This window comes from Paroedura picta, chromosome 7 (genome assembly GCF_049243985.1).
Source record: "Paroedura picta isolate Pp20150507F chromosome 7, Ppicta_v3.0, whole genome shotgun sequence".
NCBI classification, from domain to species: Eukaryota; Metazoa; Chordata; class Lepidosauria; order Squamata; family Gekkonidae; genus Paroedura; species Paroedura picta.
Genome location: NC_135375.1, coordinates 80104030 through 80124880, shown reverse-complemented (window position 1 = coordinate 80124880; position 20851 = coordinate 80104030). Strand labels below are relative to the sequence as shown.

The window sequence follows — 20851 nt, the reverse complement described above, 5'->3', positions numbered from 1 at the left end:
CAAAGATCATGGCATCCGGCCCTCTCAATTCCTGGCAAATAGATGGGGAAGAAATGGAGATAGTGACAGATTTTATTTTCCTGGGCTCCAAGATCACTGCAGATGGGGACTGCAGCAAAGAAATTAAAAGACGCTTGCTCCTGGGGAGGAAAGCTATGGCAAATCTAGACAGCATCCTAAAAAGCAGAGACATCACCCTGCCAACAAAAGTGCGTTTAGTCAAGGCTATGGTCTTCCCAGTTGCAATGTATGGCTGCGAAAGTTGGACCATAAGGAAGGCAGAGCGTCAAAGAATTGAGGCTTTTGAACTCTGGTGCTGGAGAAGACTCTTGCGAGTCCCTTGGACTGCAAGGCGAACAAACCGGTCAGTCCTAGAGGAGATCAGCCCTGACTGCTCTTTAGAAGGCCAGATCCTGAAGATGAAACTCAAATATTTTGGCCACCTCATGAGAAGGAAGGACTCCCTGGAGAAGAGCCTAATGCTGGGAGCGATCGAGGGCAAAAGAAGAAGGGGACGACAGAGAATGAGGTGGCTGGATGGAGTCACTGAAGCAGTAGGTGCAAACTTAAATGGACTCCAGGGAATGGTAGAGGACAGGAAGGCCTGGAGGATCATTGTCCATGGGGTCGCGATTGGTCGGACACGACTTCGCACATAACAACAACAGCCTATATCGTTGTACTTGAAGTTTAAACCCATTACTGCGTGTCCTCTCCTCTGCAGCCAGCAGAAACAGCATCCTGCCCTCCTCCAAGTGACAACCTTTCAAATACTTAAAGAGGGCTATCATGTCCCCTCTCAACCTCCTTTTCTCCAGGCTGAACATTCCCAAGTCCCTCAACCTATCTTCATAGGGCTTGGTCCCTTGGCCCCAGATCATCTTCGTCGCTCTCCTCTGTACCCTTTCAATTTTATCGATGTCCTTCTTGAAGTGAGGCCTCCAGAACTGCACACAGTACTCCAGGTGTGGTCTGACCAGCGCCGTATACAATGGGACTATGACATCTTGTGATTTTGATGTGATGCCTCTGTTGATACAGCCCAAAATGGCATTTGCCTTTTTTACCGCTGCATCACACTGCCTGCTCATGTTTAGTTTACAATCCACAAGTACCCCAAGGTCTCGTTCACACACAGTGCTACCTAGAAGCGTATCCCCCATCCAGTAGGCATGCTTTTCATTTTTCTGACCCAGATGCAGAACTTTACACTTATCTTTATTAAATTGCATCTTGTTCTCATTTGCCCATTTTTCCATTGTGTTCAGATCTCGTTGAACTCTGTCTCTATCTTCCGGAGTATTTGCCAGTCCTCCCAATTTGGTGTCATCTGCAAACTTGATGAGTAGTCCCTCCACCCCCTCATCTAGATCATTAATAAATATGTTAAAAAGTATCGGGCCGAGCACCGAACCCTGAGGTACCCCGCTACTCACCTCTCTCCAGTCTGATGAAACACCATTGACAACAACTCTTTGAGTGCGGTTCTCTAACCAATTCCCTATCCACCTAACGATCTGAAAATCCAGATTGCAGTCCTTCAACTTATCCATCAGAACATCATGGGGAACCTTGTCAAAAGCTTTACTAAAGTCCAAGTAAATGACATCAACCAAATTTCCCCGATCCAGCAAACCTGTTACTTGGTCAAAAAAGGAAACTAGGTTGGTCTGGCAGGACCTGTTGGAGACAAATCCATGCTGACTTCCTTGGATCACCAAATTGTCCTCCTGATGTTTGCAGATCGCTCCCTTTAATATCTGCTCCATTATCTTCCCCACAACAGAGGTCAGACTCACTGGTCTGTAGTTTCCCGGGTCATCCTTCCTCCCTTTTTTGAAGATCGGAATAACGTTTGCTCTTTTCCAGTCCTCCGGGACATCTCCAGTCCTTAAAGAGGTTCCGAAGATGATGGACAAGGGCTGTGCAAGTTCTCTGGAAAGTTCTTTGAGTACTCTCGGGTGCATTTCATCTGGACCAGGGGATTTGAACTCATCCAGTGCAGCTAAATGCCTCTCGACAACCTCTCTATCCATGTTAACCTGCCACCCAGACACTATCCTTTGGCTACAGCCATCTCTAGATGTGCCTAAACACTTTGACCTGTGGGAAAAAACAGATGTAAAATAGGCACTAAGCCTTTCTGCTTTCTCTGCATCTTTCGTTAGAGTTTGTCCATCCGCACCCAACAGCGGGCCTATTGCCTCCTTTACTTTACATTTGCTCCTCACGTAACTGAAAAATCTTTTCTTGTTACAATGGGCTTCCCTGGCCAATCTTAGCTCACTCTCAGCTTTGGCCTTTCTGATGATTGATCTACAGTGCCTAGTAACCTGTAGGTACTCTTCTTTAGAGCTCTGTCCTTCCCTCCATTTCCTGAACATTTTCCTTTTCTTTCTTAGTTCCTCTTGAAGTTCTCTGTTCATCCAAATAGGCTTCTTAGAGCTCCTGCAGTGTTTTCGTATTTCTGGAATAGTCATTGATTGAGCATGCAATAGCTCTTGTTTGAGTAGCGCCCACCCTTCACATGCTCCCTTCCCTTCCAGCATTCTCGTCCATGGTATGACACTCATCATGTCTCTGAGTTTATTAAAGTTTGCCCTACGAAAATCCAACATCCGCGTCTGGCTACAAGCTTCCTTGGCTCCCCATCTCAAAAGGAATTCTATGAGGACATGGTCACTTCCCCCTAGGGTCCCCACCTCCTTCACCTCATCCACCAACTCTTGCCTGTTGGTCAGTACTAAGTCCAGTATGGCTGAACCTCTTGTGGGTTCATCTACTATTTGATAAATGAAATTGTCAGCCAGGCAGGTCAGAAACTTGCATGACTGAGGACGCTTCGCAGAGTTTGTTTCCCAGCACACATCTGGGAAATTGAAGTCACCCATGATGACAAGGTCCTGCCGTTTGGATATTTTCTCAAGCTGCTCACAAAGTGCAGCATCCACATCCTCTCGTTGGTCAGGCGGTCGGTAGCATACACCAACCACCACACTGTTTGTTTTCCCCTCACTTATTTTCACCCAGATGCTTTCCACTGTAGATATGCTCTCCTTCACTAGAATTTCCTGACAGGTAAGCCCTTTCTTCACATACAGTGCCACTCCTCCACCTCTTCGATCTATTCTGTTTTTTCTGAACAGTTCATATCCATCCACCATTACATTCCAGTCATGAGAATCATTCCACCAAGTTTCTGTGATGCCTACTAGATCATACCTTTCCATCAGCATGAGAAGTTCCAGCTCTTTCTTTTTATTGCCCATGCTTCGGGCATTAGTATAAAGACATCTGAATCCTTTTACTTTTGGTTCCCTATGAGCTGGCCTTGCCGGTTGGGCTGCCTCCGATCGTTTTCCTTCCATACACTCCCTATGTTGATCGTCTCCTTCCCCTAGTGGCTTTAGTTTAAAGCTCTCCTGATGAATCTCCCCAGGTTCCTGCCAAACACATTCTTCCCCAGTTTCGATAAGTGCAGTCCATCAGGTGCTAGTAGGCCTTCCTCAAGAAAGCCTATCCCATGGTCCCAGAAACCAAATCTCTCCTGCCGGCACCAACTACGCAGCCAGTGATTCACCTCCATTATCTTCCTCTCCCGACGCATTCCTCTTCCCTTGACGGGCAAGATTGAAGAGAATACCACTTGTGCCCCCATTTGCTTGAGCTTCCTCCCCAGATCTTGATAGTCTTTTTTAATAGGAGCGATGGTATTCAGGGACATGTCATTCGTTCCCACATGGACCATCACAAATGGGTAGCGATCCGTGGACCATCACAAATGGGTAGCGATCCGATAATCCCAGTTAGACAGTAACAACACAGTCCTAAGAATACTTTCATGGGATGGAATAGATCCAAGTAAGATTCTGAGCACTGTATAACCTAGGTTACTCCAATTTTACCAGATCTTGGAAGAAAAGCAGGATCAATCCTGTTTAGCATTTGGATTGGAGGAAAACCAGGGTCACCATAAATAAATAATGGCAAACCACCTATGAGCATCTCTTGCCTTGAAAACCCTATGGGCTCACCATCTCAGCTGTGATATGACTGCTATAAACAGCCACACAAAAGATTCTGAGCAGACCTCCTTAGGATTGTTCTCTTATGACATACAAATGCAAGTGCACAGGTAAAAGGAGTTAGTCTGTCCTCTCACTAACCATTGGTCAGAGTTTAATGTCTAGTTGTATCTGAGTGCAGCCCATGTCAGTGATTTGGGCCTCTAGTTCTCTAAATGGCCAATTGGATGCTCAAAGTTGTCTGGAAAACCATGTTCTTATAGCATTGTTTATGCTATGGAGGAATGGGAGATCACTAAGATTCCAATTTAATCGGCGTTGGCGTTTCTTTTTATATAACTATGATTATTGAACTTGTTATATGCATGTGTCATAAATAAGCAGAATTAAAATAGACAGAGTAAAAAAATGGAAAAATCAATAACAGACATACAGGCAACAAAGCAGTAAAAAGCTCTGAATAAAAACTATTAATCAGACAATAGAAAGCTGGGGTATAAAGAGATTACTTGGCCAGCATTGAGCTTTCTAAGAGGCAGGGTGGTATGTAAGCAAAATAAATACATGAAGAATTGTCCTAGCCATGTGCTGGAAGGAAATCACAGCACTAAGAAAAATATTATTTTTAATGCTTTTTTGGCTTGATACTTAAAATAATTATATGTAGGCCACATATGATAATTATGTGTAGGCCAAATACTAAGAGGAGACAGGATAAAAGCAGTCAGGCTCACAGTAAATCTTTCATTGTCAATGATAGGTTACATTTCATTAGAGAGTTTGCCATGCTTTTTAAAGTTATCAAAGGTAAACTAAAAAGTTAATAGTGTTTTATTCAGCTGAGAGGGTTCTTTGTCTCTGAAAGTTAAGATAGTCTTGTGATTTATCTTTGATGATTAAACGTGGCAGAGATTATACTTTTAAGGAAGGAAGGAAAACCTAGCACCTACAGAAAGCATTGCATATGTATGGGTTTCATTTATTAGTCTGACATTCATTAGTATCACAAAAGCTCATTCACCTACAAATCTTCAGACCAGAGACATACCCCAACAGCTAATAATGTCTTTCTGCTGTTTACACAGGCTGAAGTCAGTGTCGACAAAAGAGAATAAATTAACAGAAATAAGACATTAAAAATAGCAAAATATAGCAACTAGTGAGGATATGTTTCAATCTTTGAGCACACTACAGTGGTCTTAGATAATGTCAGCTTAAAGAACCGCTGGGATGTGTTGTTGCTAAATGTCATGCAGTCATGTAGGGCCAGTTCATGGCACAAATAACCACCTGGTCATGATGATAATAATGATCTATTTATCCCTGTAGCTCCCAGGATGCTCAGTTCACTCCTTTCCCTTCCCTGCCACCTGTCCAGACATCCTCCCTCTCCCTTCCTCTACCTCCAACCAGAGAATAACTCAGATATCTTGGTGAAGGATCACTATGTGGCACTAATCAGTATGCAATAATATTTCACAAAGATATCGGAGTACTTCCATTGGAGCTAGGTAGAGAGAAGAGAGAAGGGGCCAAGAATGCCTGAAAACAAGGTTAAAAACTTGGTAAAATACAATTCTTAGTCACTAGCCTGCTCCCATGTCTCATCCTTCCCCTTTCTCCATCTATAATCAAAGGGACTTGGACATCCTCAGTAAGCACTCCCATCTTAATTGTTAGGAGCAGCACTTCCCAAAGATATCTCTCCCCCACTCCACGTTAATAGCTGGCCAAGGATGAAGACATTTGAGGTAAGGATTTCTATACACAAGGTTCTCCAGTCAAGTCTACTCTGAACCTGATGGAAGAAGGTTTCCCCATGATCTGTGTCATTGCCACCATCCTGTGTCTTGCCATGCAGTATGGAAGACAGCCTGCTTGGGATTTCCAAATGTCCTAGTAATTCATTGATCAGCTGGCTTTGTTGGTGTTGGACTTTGTCTCTTGGCAAGAGCCAGCCACAGGCTGTCAGTCAAAGGGTTAAACTGTTTGTTTACACTTGTTACTAGTGGGACAGGCAGAGTGGGTCAAATGGTTTGTTTTCAAATGTAAATTTCCTAGCTGTAACCATGGTATGACTCTGGTTTGTCATGTACACAAGTGTGGCAGGAAGAGATAAAATTCTTCCATTGTTTGAGAAGCGACATGACAGTTCGATCTGGAGCTGGATTCTCCCCTGACAAAGGCAAGAGAAGCCTACTAAGTGAATCTGCATGACCCATCTTAGGGCCCAGCCAATAAACAACCCTGGAAAAAAATCTCCCAGTGTAACACTGACCCCAAATTGTAGCCACTTAACTTATGGATCAGAATAGACTGGGCCTCTGCTAAGGTGGCATCCACCAAAAGTTGCTGGTATGCTTGTGCCAAGTCAATTTGGCAAGAACTTGGCAACCTGATAATTATGCCAGCAGATGACTAATGACCGGTACCTGGAATGCTTGCTGGGGATGCGTCTTAGTAATGGTTCACCTGTAATTAGTACATATATGGATGTCCCAATTTGGCTTGACCAGTGTAACAATGGAGGTCTCCCAATTTGCATGTGGGGTGGCCTCCAACTTGCCCTACTCAATCAATGAATTCCGCGTCGATTTTGTCTAAGCACGAAGGAGATGCTTCGTGGCTTAAGGCATATTGGTGCTACCCCCAAATCCAATGACAGGGAAACTGAGGGACCCTTATACTGGCCCAGTCACCCATCGAAGACAGCTTGGAATTGACAAAAAAGTTTATCATAGTTGCCTTGGCTCACCTCAAGTATGCCAGTGACCACAATACCTAGAGGACCAACCCAGTTCAACCCCAGGAGGTTTCTGTGGCTCCCTGCCATAAGTATCAGTGGCAGCAAGCCAGTGTAGAATCAATACTGCTCAGCAAATTGTTTTTTTTTATAAGATTTTTATTTTTATTTTCCAGGATTAAAGATAATGAAATACAGGCAATCTACATTATTAGTACAGAAGAAAAAAGGTTATGCTCTTCATTTGATACATTTAGTTCCCCGTTTCAATCCCCTTTTAAAATATTTAAAGATAATACAATGCAAGTAAAATTGTTCACGGCCTAACACCATAATTCCTTCAAAAGTCAGTGAGGGTGCCCTTGAACTGGGTCAACGATGGCCCTCTATTTACCTTGATTCTCTGGAACACCATCTCAGATATTATTTAGAATCCTGCTCTGAAGTCAACCTCCATTTTGCATTTCTCACCTTGAATCAGGACATCTATGGTAAGCTTTCTACTGGCATTCCCCCTGACATTCTGGTCCATCAGGACCGCGGTGTCCTCATCTTTGTCCACCATCAGTTCGTGTGTGTCCTGCATCTCTGGCTGTCAACTACTCTGCTGATCTTTGTACACTTCCCCAGTATGGCTCTATTTGTTGCAGGCTTGGCATTGGGCATCACAGAAATGGCAGGATGACCATGTATGCTGACCCCCAAAACTAGCAGATATGACTCCTGCATTCATGCCACCTTGCTAGCACTCCTCTGGCAGCCTGTTCCCTGTGATGCTGTCTATTCCCATGCGGTACACTTCATCCCGCAGGTCTGCTGCAGCCTGGGTGCTGTGCTATAATCTTGTTGGTATGTTCTGACTTACGTGAAGCTTCTGGACATGGTTCAAAGTCCAGCTCTTGTGGATCACATTACAGTTATCTTTTAATGGTAACAGTGTGGCCAGATGTTGCTCTTGAAAAAGGGTTGCAGCCTAACAAATGATTGGAGCTGTTTACCACAGTTAAAATTCTGATCATATATTTTTTATTTTATTTTAAACATTTGTATGCTGCCTTTCCACCCAGTTCATAGTCCCCAAGATAAGTAGAAGATCTGAATCTAACAGGATCCCCCAAATGCAAACCTGCTATTTCAGGGTAATATATCTTCTAGGGTAAGCAGTAAGCTGATTCTTTGATCAGATCCTCCACTAATGAACGGTGCTTCAGTCTTGAGCCTCAATCCATTGCACTAATCGACTCTGTTGCAACATTTATTTAGAACAGCTGTTACTTCACCTGATTCTGAAGTACAGAAATGGAGTTGCATATTGTCTGGTTACCGAAGGCATTGCTCCAATTCTGAATGATTGCTCCCAGTGGTTTAATGGAGGATAAACTGAACATTGCAGAACATCAAATCATAATTACTATGCAGCTTATTATTGTTTTTATAGGACCGCCCCTCTCTATCCAGCCATCTCAGGGTGGTGTACAACAATTCAAAATCAGTATGAATTATAAAACACTATAATCACTAGCCCATCTGTAAACCGCTCCTGTGGAGTGGTAAAAATAAAAGAGCAAGGGATAGGTGGGAGGAGAAAGGGGCGGTGGTGAGTCCATGATAAAAACTCAGAGGGGCCAATCAGGAGCCATGAAGCGGCTCCCAATTGGCCCATCCGAGTGTCACTCCAGGGCCAAGTGGCTCCCCATTGGCCACGTGACCTGTCCTGGAGTGGGCCGCAGTGGGCCGTGAGTGGGCCACGGGAAGAGGCTTCGCCATTGGGTGAGCCCAGGACCTTGGACCAGGAAGGGGGGTGGTGGGAAGGCTTCAACGCGCCCAGCAGAGCAGCCCCGCCTCATTGGAGATGCGACGGGCCTGCTCTTCTGGGCCCACAGAAGCCGGGACCTGGGGGGGAGGGGAGGGGGGCAAAGGCAACGGCGCGGCCTGCTTCTCTCGGCCTGTTGAGCCCGGGGGGAGGGGGGAGAGGAAAGGCTTTACCGCGCCCCAAACAGCAGGCCTGACGCATTGGCGACGTGCCGGCCCTGCTCCTGTCGCCGTGCCGAAGTGCCCAGATGGGGGGGGCTTAAGAGAGGCCCAGCAGGGGCGCCACGGCGGGGGGCCCCGCAAAGAGCACTGTGAGCCCCCCTGCCCCACCAGCGCCCATCCTAGCGCCCTACTACTAGTCTACAATGACAATCGGCGTCCCTTTCTCCGGGCCGCCTTTACATTACTTACTAAATTATTCTCCTGTATTGCTTGCCACATTCAGGATGTAGGCAAGGAAGAGTATTTTGAGGGGGAAGGGGGTTTTCTTGTATGTTATTGTTATTGTTGTTGTTAAACTTTTATACTGCCGTTCCCTTATGCTCACAGCGGTTTGCAAGATAAAAATTACAATAAAACCGATAGTTAAAACCATTAAAACCAATCCACACTATCAATGTTAGGCAACAGGCGAGTACTAACTAACCCGACTAACCCCCCCCCCCAAACCGCCCCACGTTAGCCAAGGGACATCAGGTTGCTAATATGGTAGTGAGGCAATCAGATCACTCAGATGAACCCAGGGAGCCCAGATCTAATGTTGGGACTGCCCACCCTGGCCTCAACCATATGCCTGACGGAAGAGCTCCTTCTTGCAGGCCCTGCAGAAAGCTGTTAACTCCGGCAGGGCCTTTAACTCTTCCGGCAGCTCATTCCACCAGGTTGTTTCCGGTATGCTGGCTTCAACCAAATGCCTGGTGGAAGAGCTCTGTTTTGCAGGCTCTGTGGAATTGAGTGAGCTCCAACACAGTCCACATCTCTTCTACGAACATGATTGTATTACTCCCAGCATTAACTTCTGGAACTGTCTGACAAAACTGAGACCATCTTATGAGACTTAGGAAGTCTGTTGGAAGGCAGACTGGGCTGTATATATACAGTTTTCCTGATCTGGCTAGAAAATTAGTCCAGTTTTTTTCCTAAAAACCTAAATGCATGTTCCAACCTTTCTTTTTTTATTAACGTCTTTTTATTTTTATATAATTTTGTTTCCAATTTCTGACTTTTGTATTTTAATTTTTTTGCTCAACCCTTTATGAGATATCTTTCCTTAACCTTTTATTGATTTGTTTAACCTACCAAATTGAATCTGAAACAAATTTCGTGTATTTTCGTGTATTTTCATGAATCTGAAACAAATTTCGTAAAACAAATTTTGTTAACATTATCCCTTTCTCTTCAGTGTTTTTTCCCTCATATGTCGCCTATGACATAAAGACATTTGCCACCAACAACTCAGTCTGCCCTCAGCTGCTTCTGCTAACAAATCAGTCTTCTCTGGAAGTCCCTCCAAGAAAGCACACCAGCCTGAGAACACCTCTACCTTCTTCTATCTCTCAGGTAGAAGCTGTGGCTGTAATTGAAGATACAAAGACAATGCCAGCCTAGTCCCTCCTTAGATAGCGGTGGAAGGTATAAAAAATTCCAGTACCTCTACATTGTTTACTGGATGTCCCATGTTGTTGATTAGATTGAATTACTCTGTGTAATCCATTTTGGGTCTCAGGAAGTAAGATGGACTTAAGATAACTAAGGAAGTAAAGGAAGGAAGGTGAGGAGAACCATGTATTCTGCCCTTAGCTCCTCAGAGAAAGAGCTGATTAAAAGTGCAAAATACGAATAAAGATATTGAACAGAAACACTTGACATGTAACAATTAACTTTACCTCATTGTTATTTGACTTGAATTTCTGTTGGTTGATTCAAGTAAGCATGCATGCTAAGCTGGTTTTCATCACTTGATTACACCATGTTTAATAAACTTGCAGCTGAGCATGTCAGTTAACTCTATTGAAAAGCACTGTGTTCCAGATGATACAGTTCTTTATCATGCAAGACTCAATGAGATCCTGCAATAGTCTGATTGTATGTGTCAAGCAGGCTAATGATGTTGAAATAGTACATTAACATGGCTGATGCTGCTGGTATCAGAATCTTATTTCCAGAGTAAAGTCTGTGTCATTGGTATCTGTGATTCACTTTTCCTAAGTATCAACTGAATTATACCATTACTAGAGGCAAAGCCCATTGTATGTGGGAATACAATGGGCGCTAGCCTTTTCCTGGAGGGGAATGCTTTACTAAGAGAATTGCTTACCCTGGGATGCTTGAGTAAGCGAATTGATTGGCTAGGCAGACGAAACCTCCAGCGACTCATCAGCTAAGGCAGTGGTCCCCAACCTTTATTAGGCTGGGGACCGGCAGGGCATCGGGCCACGCCCACGCTTCTGGCCGCGCTTGCGGGCCGCGCCCGCGCATCGAGCCGCGCCCGGAAGCCGCACCCGCGGATCGGGCCGCGCCCGGAAGCCGCGCCGCGGATCGGGCCGCGCCCGGAAGCCACGCCCGCGGGTCGGGCCGCGCCCGGAAGCCACGCCCGCGGGTCGGAGCCGCGCCCGGAAGCCACGCCCGGAAGCCACGCCCGCGGGTCGGGCCGCGGCCGGAAGCCACCCCCGCGGATAGGGCCGCGCGGACGCGGCGAGAGGCGCTTCGCGGCGTCAGGCTGCCGGACAGGGAGCCCCCGGCAGCCGCGCTCCGCGCGACTGCCGGGGGCTCCCTCAGGCGGTGGCCTGACACGGCAAGAGGCGCTTTGCGCCTCTCGCCGCATCAGGCTGGGAGCAACTGCGAGCCGCGCTGCGCGCGGCTCGCAGTTCCTGGGGGTGGGAATCGGAGGGACCAATTGGCAGGCGCTTCGCGCTTGCCAATTGGTCCCTCCGATTGTCTGTCATGAGGAAGGGTCCAATCTGGACCCTTCCTCATCCCGGACTCATCCCGCCCCAGGACCCCTTACTGTTTTATTTAGTCCGTGGCGCCCGCGGCGCCACGGGCGGTTTACAGATAAAAAGAGCCTCTTGTGGCTCAGGGTAATGAGGCAGCCAACACACTGACTGAAGCTCTGATCATGAGGCTGGGAGTTTGATCCCAGCAGCCGGCTCAAGGTTGACTCAGCCTTCCATCCTTCCAAGGTCGGTAAAATGAGTACCCAGCTTGCGGGGGGGGGGGGAACGGTAATGACTGGGGAAAGCACTGGCAAACCACCCCGTATTGAGTCTGCCATGAAAATGCTGGAGGGCGTCACCCCAAGGGTCAGACATGACTCGGTGCTTGCACAGGGAATACCTTTACCTTTACCTTAAGAAGATATTTAACGCTGTCAATCTATATCCTCTTCTTAAAGTGATATATGTGTATGCATCAATAAGAGTTTGGTTCATTTTATATACCCTGAACATATGCTGCTTAAAACAGCTCATCAGTCAACAAACCTCATTGTGGGAGTTCTGTTTTTTTAAGCACACATCCAAACTGTATAAAGTCAAAGCAATGGATGGCCAAAATAAACCAGCTACAAAAAGAGAATAATAATTCTATGTTAATTTACTCCCATTTCCTTCCTACCACTGTGTATAATACTACAGTGGTGATCTCCCCAATAATTTCATGGGAATTTGCAAAGGAGAACTGGCCAGTGGACTGTTATTCTTTGTGAGTGTGAAGGAAGAAATGTCTCTTGATTTATCAAATATTCTTCAAAAGTTTTCTTTCTTTAAAAAAATATTTCGCTCATTGATTTTTACCTGCAAAGCTTTTTGTTGTTGTTGTTCCATGTATATTGTGTTTAAAAGGTAAAGGTATCCCCTGTGCAAGCACCGAGTCATGTCTGACCCTTGGGGTGACGCCCTCTAGCGTTTTCTTGGCAGACTCAATACTGGGTGGTTTGCCATTCCCTTCCCCAGTCATTACCGTTTTGCCCCCCAGCAAGCTGGGTACTCATTTTATCAACCTCGGAAGGATTGAAGGCTGAGTCAACCTTGAGCCGGCTGCTGGGATCGAACTCCCAGCCTCATGGTCAGAGCTTCAGACAGCATGTCGGCTGCCTTACCACCCTGCGCCACAAGAGGCTCTTACATTGTGTTTATATATTTTTTTAAATACTGGTATATTATATGGCAGTAAAGGATCAGGCTGAAAGACTAAAGAATTGTTGGTGCCTAAATTATAAGTGAGTACATCATTTAAGACTATAGAATGTTTCAGTTGCTTACATGGCACAGCAATTAAGGAAGAAACCTTAACTTATACCTTTTTGGTGCATGAATAGATTTGCAGGTATGCAAACTTGTGTAGGTGTAAAAAAAGCTTACTTTTTCTGAGTTGCCAACTGATTTTATAGCTTGAAATCAACAGTATCTTAGCAGTCCCTTACAGAGGTCCAGTGAATCCCAAGCTGTGTACTGTTCTGAAATCAGTAGCCAGTTTGGTGTAGTGGTTAGGAGTGCGGACTTCTAATCTTGCGAGCTGGGTTCGATTCTGCACTCCTCCACATGCAGCCAGCTGCGTGACCATGGACTCACCAAGCTGTTCTGACTGAGCAGTGATATCAGGGCTCTCTCAGCCTCACCCACCTGTTGTGGGGAGAGGAAAGGGAAAGTGACTGTGAGCCACTTTGAGACTCCTTTGGGTAGAGAAAAGCAGCATATAAGAACTAACTCTTCTTATTCTAATAAAAATGATGACACACGTCATGCATAAAACAAGCTGTGAAACTGACAAATGCCAAAGTGTATAAATTTGAAGAGCAGTCTGAGTTTGAGGCCCAGGCCAAATGGCCCTCCTGGCAAACTCTTTTCCCTTAGCCCTGGTTTTAAACGCATAGAAAATAATCTGTGTGTTATTAGCATATTAATGACATTCAACTCCTAAGCTATGGATGATCTGGTTTGAAGGTCTTATGTAGATGTTAAAGAACAGTACAGAGTAAAGACCTCTCTATAAAAAACTAAAAACACTAAAAACTTTGGAGTGTCAAATCTTGAGGCCATATACCAAGAGCCTGTACCACTGGAAGCAGTGACAGCTATTCCATGGCTGAGCCAGACCTGATCCAGGATTACCAGACCTCCTAATTCTGCCACCACTTAGTAGGGGCAGCTAAAAGGGCAGGCCTGCAATGAAGCAGCCAAGTAGAGGTGCAGCCACACCTCAACAAGGGGAAGAAAGATGAAAATCTTACTTTTCTATCTCAATTAAGGGTTTCCATAGAAGTGTCCTTTAGCAAATAGAATTCTACTTAGCCCAGAAGCATCTGCCCTGCAGGGGTCTCTAAAGTTGCCTGCTCTCCTCCAAGCCATGTCTCATTTGGTTATTCTGAATTCAGAGGAAAATGCTCCCCGACTGATAATAAAAAATCTTTAATGGTACCTGTTGGCTGAAAAACTGAAAAATTGATCCTTATATCCCAAATTTGTATTGTAAGCACTCTTAATAGGATGGCATAGTCAACCATATAAAGAGCATTATAAAAAATAATGTTCAGCAACAACAAAAAAGACCTTCACTTCTTGGGTCACACAGTGTCAATGGATGTAATCCTTTACAGGAATCTGGTCCCAGCTAAGTCTTGAAAATTAAGTCCAGGTCCTGCCTCTCAGCTTATCTGAGCCAGGGTTGCACACTCTGGCTCCACTGGCACCCCTTCTCTCCATGCCGTGGCATTGGCCGCCATAGGCTTCAGTGAGCGCTGAAGTGGCCAAACCGTGCCAGAGTATGTAACCCTGATTTGAGCCTTAGGCTAGGCAGTCTCCTTTAAATGCCTCAGACCAAGATCCCTTTAAATACATTCTCCATGGCAAGACATTAAATGCGTTAACTTCGGCTCTCCGTTAATCCTGAAAAATCAGAAATATTTTCAGGATTTTTCAAGTTCAGCCATTTCAGTAGCTGGAAACATAGCCCTCCCCCCACCCAGCCCTCTGCTCCAGAACTGCCCCCTGAGGAATTGGAGGTGGGAAATCCCCCTGAGGAGCCTGCCAGATCTGTCCCTTCAGATTTAGAGGAAACTAAGCTGCGGTTTACCTGTGAAAATAATATCCAGTGAATAATGACAAAACTCTATTGATACAGCAGGCTGAAAAAGGGGGTCTTTCTAATTCTACTTCCAAGTTGAAACTTCTCTGGTAGCCTGTAATTGGGATAGAAAAGTGAGGTTTTCTTCATCTTTCTTCCCCTGATTGAGGTGTAACGCTAATTCCAGTGGCTTGCAATAACCTTCAAAGACCATTGAGCAGAACCCTGATCTTCAGTGAAGAGTCAGGCTATATAAAAATCTAGAAAGAGGAATCCACTTAATGTAATTATATTTCAGTAGCAAATTTGTGATCAAAATTTCAGTAAGAAGATGGTTCTCATACCATAGTTGCTGTTGATGTTGGACAAATTTATAAAATTGCTAACATCTTGTTGCCAGTTTGAATCATGCTTGGTTTGGAGTTTCTTGATCATATAATCTCAAACCATGGAGATACCTATCCCGATACTGATTATTAAGCTTCTATCAGTTTCATGTAAAATGCAGAATTATCTGATTCCTTAAAAACATTCAAAGGCTAGACTCAGCTTGGCTAAATAATATGAACACGAAAACTGGCTCAGTGACTTTAATTCAAATAACCTTGCATTATGATGAAGGGATTTGAGATAGTTTTCTCAAGGCTGTTCCAGTTGGATGGAATTATCTTTTGGAGTTGGAACACTCTGTCTAGTTGTTGCTTTTATAACAGAATTTCTCAACAAATGTCTCATAGAACTAGATTTAGTGGGTCAGATTTCTGTCTATTTCCTCTGAATAAATGTGGCATCTTGTGGTGCTGGAGGAGGGGGGAAATAAAAATAATGTATGAACCAACCAGGTTTATCTACATCTGATCAAATGTTTGCAGATATATATGATCAGGGTCATCTTTTAAATATCTGAATAAATATATTAAGTCTTCAAAGAAAACTCTGAAATGAGCTACTGGAAGAATCCAACTACCTTTCCAACTTCCTTACAAAAATGTGACTTGGCCTATATTTCAGCCATTCTTTAAACCTTCCAAATGAAAACCCCAAACCTATATGATAAAATGCTGAATTAAACAGGAAATACCAATAATGTTATGGGAGGCACCATGAATAAAGTCTGGATTGGTGTTTTTTCTCCCTCCCACACCATAAAAACTGCAGAACTACAGATGTTTAGTGTGTGGTGAATAATGCCAAGGATGCAGTGTGTGTTCCACCAACAGTTGTGTTAAAGCATGTCATTTGCAGCTTGATTAGCATTGATTTTAGTGTGCACGCTTCTAAGTTACATGGAATGCTTTTTTAGAGTGGATGCTAAAAGAATTAAAACACTTTTTTGAAGAAGAAATTGCTTGTAACTTAAATGCTTGTACACTATAGCGTGAATCTTGGTAAAGTAGTGTCTATATTTTTAAAGTATTGCTTTACTGTTTGTTTGGATCCCCCCTCCCCCAAAAAAAGGTCAAATACCTATCTTTTATTTTCTATGTCTGTAGTCATCTTAGTGCAATTTACAGTCCAGTCCTAAGTGCATACTGACTTAGAAGTTATACGTATCTGAGATCAGTGTGAATATAGGCCATTTCTCATTATATTATTTCCATGTAGCAGCAGCAGAGTGGAGGAAGTTGTTTTGAGTGTCCTGTATGATTTATCTCCATAAAGTATGAAATACTAATAGTGGTCACTTGAAGACAAATTGTGTAGGGATTCTTATGTACACAGTGCCTTCCATTGTGATTTAGAAGTCGCTGATATGTTAGAATCATAGACTCATGGAATTGGGAGGTCTCATACAGGCCATCTAGTCAATCCCTTGCACAATGCAGGATCAGCTTAAAGCAGCCTTTCTCAACTTTTTTTTTAACTATTGATAAACCTCTGAAACATTCTTCAGGCTTTGAGAAACCCCAGAGGTAGCACTATCATGCACTATAGGGTTGGGGAGCATAAGTGTGTACTCAGCCACCTAAGGCCCCTCCCCTTCTCAGCCCCTCCAGTGCCATCATTGACCATTTTGGGGTGGGTCAACATGACTATGTATTGTCATATCACCTGATAAATGTTTTAAAAATCTTTAAAATAAATAAAAACCTGATTAATTTCCACCCATTCAGGACTTTCCACCTTTCCAGGACTGTCAAGAAACCCCAGGGATTTACAAATACCCTGAGAAAGCCTGGCATAAAGCATCCATACTAACTTCAGAATAGTTCATACATAAGTCTCAGGAATATTACAAAAAAATTCTACATATGTGATTGAGTTGCTTATTAGCATGGAAATGAATCACACCAAAGGCCTTGCTTGAAATAGGGGCCATTTAACTTTCATGGGAAAATTTTCATGATGAGTCTTCCTTGATGAGCCACTAATAGTGAGGAGTAAGTAGGGTGACCGCCCAGTTCTGAGTCAAGCAGCTCCTATTGAAGTGGCTTGTAGCACTACAGGAGCTGTTCAACCTGGCTTGGTTTATGGTCAGTCTCCCTTTAGCTTGAACATACAAGAATGCCCAATCACATGAGTATTAAAGTTTATGTTAGAGGAACATGATAACAATCATGGAAGTGGCAGTTGCATAATCAGCCCTGATATTTGTGGAGGGACCTCATGTAGTAAATGCCCTTGAAATGGCATCAGCTATACAGCAAACTAGTTGTGAGAAAATGCATTATAAACCAGTTAATACCAGAGATAAAATCTATATAATATTAGCCCCATGTGACCCCAATTTGTAGATACTTAAATCTGAGGATCGGGGCCAGGCAGACACTAAATATATGTTTCTACAAGCTCAAGTCTGCAGAAAAATCTGACAACAAAAACTAGCGAGAGTTTAAAATCCCCCCAGTTTTCCTTTTAAGCATTCTCTGAGAAAGTGAAGAAAATGTACCAAGATCTTTTCTACCTGGTTAACTAGTGGAAGCTGATAAAAGGCATTTTTGGATGCCTTTGCCACCTGCTTACCCTGCAGTAGCTACAGGTTTAGCTGCGCTGAGCCAGGAGCTGCACTGAGTCAGCTGTGTGGCAGCCGCAGAGATGCAGCAGATTAGGAGTCTCACTGGGCACAGTGGCAGCTGACACCAAGCTCAGGAGCTGTACCAGGCTTGGCACTGGGGATGGGAGTATGGGAATCTCCGTCCACAGCTCACAGAGGCAGAGGATAACCGGCCTGGCAGAAGCACTGGATGCTGGCAGTTATGCTGAGCCCAGTGGTGATAGAGGAGGATGCTGGACTGAGGAGTCATGCCAGGGGAATCAACAGAAAATGGGTTGACAGATTCCTCCCCCTCAATTATTGCAGGCCTCCACTTGTACATATATAAAACACAAAGTAGTCCAGGAGTAAATGAAAGACCAAAAGTCTTTAAGGTGCTATTAGATTTCTATCTTGTTCTTCTACTAAAGAACAACACTGGCTACCCACCTGAACCTATCCATATAAAACACACTGTAAAACAGTAATAAAAGGGTGTGGACAAATGTCCCTAGGGATAGAATTCCATAGTCGTAGCATCACCACCAGGAAAGCCTTCTGTCGGGTTGCCATCCATTTAACCTCGGAAAATGGGGGTGCCCAAAGCAGGATCTCTGAAGATAAACATACTGGTCAGGTGGGAATACACTCAAAGGCTTTAAATATCAACACTAGCACTTTGAATTGAGTCTAGAATAAATTGGGATTTAGTGTAGTGATAATGTCCCTACAACCATGTCAGTCAACATCAATTTAAATTTCTCAACCCTTTTCAAGGACAGCCACTCATATAGCACATTGCAGTAATCTAATCTAGATTGTTACCAAGGCATGAAATACTGATCTTTTCTACCTGGTTAACTAGTGGCAGCTGATAAAAGACATTTCTGGATGCCTCTGCCACCTGCTTATCTTGCAGTAACATCAGGTCTGGCAGCATTCCCAAGCTATGAACCTGCTCAAGGCCAGTGCAAAACATCTCAAATCCTAAAACTGTCCTCCCATCCATTAGTAGAACTTTGATCTTCTCAAGATTAACGATTTACATCTAAGAAGAGGTACACTCTTCTAAACTGATTTCAGTGGAGGTTAAAGGGCATTACTGTTTAAGATTGTAATGTATTTTGTGACTGGTGTGCTAGATGTTACTACTTACATTGTCTCCAAATCACCATCAGTAATGTTTTGCAGCAATAAGACCAGTCATACTACAATCTAGAATCATAGAATTGGAAGGGACCTCATGGGTCATCTAGTCCAACCCCCTGCACTATGCAGGACAGTCACATCCCAATCGCTCATCTACTGTAATCTGCCAGCCCTTTGCCTTCACAGAATCAGCCTGTCAGATGGCTATCTAGCCTCTGTTTAAAAATTTCCAAAGATGGAGAACCCACCATCTCCCGAAGAAGCCTGTTCCACTGAGAAACTGCTCTAACTGTCAGGAACGTCTTCCGGATGTTTAGATGGAATTTCTTTTAAATTAATTTCATCCCATTCATTCTGGTCCGTCCCTCTGGGGCAAGAGAGAACAACGCTGCTACATCCTCCATATGGCACCTTTTTAAATACTTGAAGATGGTTATCAGATCCCCTCTCAGTCGTCTCCTCTCTAGGCTAAACAGACCAACCTTTCTTCATATGTCTTGGCCTCCAAACCCCTCACCATCTTTGTTGCCCTCCTCTGGACACGTTCCAGTTTGTCTACATCCCTCTTCAATTGGGGTGCCCAAAACTGAACACAGTACTCCAAGTGAGGCTGAACCAGAGCAGAGTAAAGCGGTAACATCACCTCCCGTGATCTGGACACAATACTCCATTTGATACAGCCCAAAATCCCATTTGTCTTTTTAGCCACTGAGTCACACTGCTGACTCATGTTCAATGTATAGTCTACTAAAACTCCTAGATCCTTTTCGCACATGCTACTGCCAAGACAAGTCTCCCCCATCTTATATTGGTGTATTTGGTTTTTCCTACCTAAATGCAAGAGCCTCTTGTGGCGCAGAGTGGTAAGGCAGCAGAAATGCTGTCTGAAGCTGTCTGCCCATGAGGCTGGGAGTTCGATCCCAGCAGCCGGCTCAAGGTTGACTCAGCCTTCCATCCTTCTTAGGTCGGTAAAATGAGTACCCAGCTTGCTGGGGGGTAAACGATAATGACTGGGGAAGGCACTGGCAAACCACCCCGTATTGAGTCTGCCATGAAAACGCTAGAGGGCATCACCCCAAGGGTCAGACGTGACCCGGTGCTTGCACAGGGGATACCTTTACCTTACCTAAATGCAGAACTTTCAATTTGTCCCTATTGAACGTAATTTTATTAAGTTTAGCCCACTTCTCGAGCCTAGCAAGAGCTATCCCTCCCAGTTTAGTATCATCTGCAAATTTAATAAGTGTACCCTCTAATCCCTCATCCAAATCATTTATAAATATGTTGAACAACACGGGCCCCAGGACAGAACCTTGGGGTACTCCGCTTGTCACTCTTTTCCAAGAAGATGCTGAATCATTAACAAGTACCCTTTGGGTACGATTTGTCAACCAGTTATTGATCCACCTGACAGAATTAGGATCCATACCGCATTTTACCAACTTGTGAACAAGAATATCTTGTGGAACCTTATAAAAAGCTTTACTGAAATCCAGATAAACTCTGTTCACGGCATTCCCCTGATCCAGCAAGGTAGTCACTTTCTTGTAAAAAGGGGTAAGGTTGGTCTGACATGACTTGTTCTTGCGAAACCCATGCTGAGTCTTAGAAATCACAGCTCTCAGTTCCAGCTGCTCAAGGAACGAGTGTTTGATTATTTGTTCCAAAATTTTGCCAGCTACAGATGTCAAGCTGACGGGTCGATAATTACCTGGATCCTCCTTTTTCCCTTTCTTGGAGATGGGGTCAACATTTGCCCACCTCCAATCATCTGACACCTCACCTGTTCTCCATGAAGTATCAAAAATAATGGACAGAGGTTCAGAAATGACATCTGCAAGTTCTTTTAGTACCCTTGGATGCAGTTCATCTGGCCCGGAAGACTTTGTTTCATTTAAGAAACTAGGTGTTTGTGGACTGTTCCAACAGTGATCCTAGGCCACCATTCCCGTCCCCCATGTTGTGTTATGTTTTTGCCACATTTCGCTTACAAAAGAAGACCGAGGAGAAATAAGAGTTAAGTAGTTCTCTTAAGAGGGCTCTCTTTTCATCATCTGTTATAATTTCACTTTCTCGTCCTCGCAG

General features: G+C 44.2%; 2 long non-coding RNA genes across 3 annotated transcripts in view; one reads left to right on the top strand and one right to left on the bottom strand.

Annotated features, from left to right (window-relative positions):
• LOC143841176 (uncharacterized) overlaps window positions 1-10429 on the top strand; it is a 49075-nt gene extending 38646 nt beyond the window's left edge. For both annotated transcript variants that reach the window (XR_013232607.1, XR_013232608.1), the window contains one exon: window positions 9983-10429. This is a non-coding gene — a long non-coding RNA (uncharacterized LOC143841176). The remainder of the gene's footprint in view (window positions 1-9982) is intronic.
• The window catches only part of LOC143841177 (uncharacterized), a 63899-nt gene that overhangs the window by 17033 nt on the left and 26015 nt on the right, over window positions 1-20851 (bottom strand). The window lies entirely within an intron of this gene.